The sequence below is a fragment of the Gossypium arboreum genome, chromosome 8, assembly GCF_025698485.1.
Source record: "Gossypium arboreum isolate Shixiya-1 chromosome 8, ASM2569848v2, whole genome shotgun sequence".
Lineage (NCBI taxonomy): Eukaryota > Viridiplantae > Streptophyta > Magnoliopsida > Malvales > Malvaceae > Gossypium > Gossypium arboreum.
This window is the reverse complement of record NC_069077.1, coordinates 26,620,979-26,622,328: the sequence shown is the minus strand read 5'-3', so window position 1 is coordinate 26,622,328 and position 1,350 is coordinate 26,620,979. Positions and strand designations below refer to the sequence as shown.

At 36.7% G+C, this 1,350-nt stretch overlaps 1 non-coding gene across 1 annotated transcript; it reads right to left on the bottom strand.

Annotated features, from left to right (window-relative positions):
- Window positions 1–797: 797 nt before the first annotated feature.
- On the bottom strand, window positions 798–903 carry LOC128279687 (small nucleolar RNA R71). Its single transcript, XR_008269885.1, has one exon. It is a non-coding gene; the product is annotated as a small nucleolar RNA R71 (small nucleolar RNA).
- Between the last annotated feature and the right edge of the window lie 447 nt (window positions 904–1,350).

The window sequence follows — 1,350 nt, the reverse complement described above, 5'->3', positions numbered from 1 at the left end:
CCTTTTCGTTGTGATAATAGTTAGTCTAGGTTTGATCTTCATTATAAATATTTATTACTTGTTATGAATCACGCGATCAAGTTTTTGGCGCCGTTGCCGGGGAACTGAAATATTAGGAACACTAAATTTTTATTACTTTAGCCATTTATTTTTCTTACAATTTTGTTTTATTTTATTATTTAATTAATTTACTTTTTCTCTCTCTTGGCAGGTTTTTATAGTTTATGACTAGAAGAATCCCGTCGGGACCCTTACTTTTTGACGAAGAAATAGATTGTACAATTCGCAAAAATCAAAGAGAAATAAAGTGTAGCTTACGATACATGGAGAACGAGTGAGAAGACGATACTCAAACCCCAACCAACGAGATGGCTGAAAACCAAGGCAATCAGCTACCTCCTGTAATTGCTGCTAATCAAAATCCTGCTCCACGTACTATGTATGATTATGCTAAACGTTCTTTAACAGGAACTAAATCTAGCATAGTTAGACCTGCTATAGCTGCAAATACTTTTGAATTAAAACCTAACACTATCCAGATGATACAACAGTTTGTTTAGTTTGATGGTTTGCAGGATGAAGATCCTAACACTCACTTAGCAAATTTCCTGGAATTTTGCGATACATTCAAAATCAATGGCGTACCTGATGATGCCATTTGTCTTCAGTTATTTCCCTTTTCACTGAGAAACAAAGCTAAACAGTGGTTGAACTCGTTACCATAAGGGTCTATCACTACTTGGGAACAAATGACTGAGAAATTTTTACTAAAATATTTTTCGCCGGTTAAAATGGCTAAATTACGTAAGGATATCTCTTCTTTGTACAGATGGATTTAGAAACACTTTACGATGCATGGGAGAGATACAAGGACTTACTAAGAAGGTGCCCTCACCATGGGTTACCGCTTTGGCTTCGAGTACAAACATTCCACAATGGCCTGAATCCCTCGACTCGGAAAATGGTTGACGCAGCTGCTAGCAGAACCATCAACAATAAAACACTGGAAGATGTCTATGAATTTATAGAGGAGATGTCACTGAATAACTATCAGTGGCAAGTTATGAGGACTAAGCCAACAAAAACAGTCGGTGTTTATAACATCGATTCAGTCACCATGCTCTCTAATCAGGTAGAACTTCTTAATAAAAAGATTGACAGCTTACTTGGTTCTACGCAAGTACATCTAGTAATGAAGTGTGACTCAAGTGGCGGAGGTGTGCATACAGAATATCAATCCTTCAATCCCATAACCAAAGAGGAACAAGTCAACTATATAGGTAATAATAACTTTAGATCTCAAAATAACCTATACAGTAATACTTATAATGCAGGTTGGAGGAACCACCC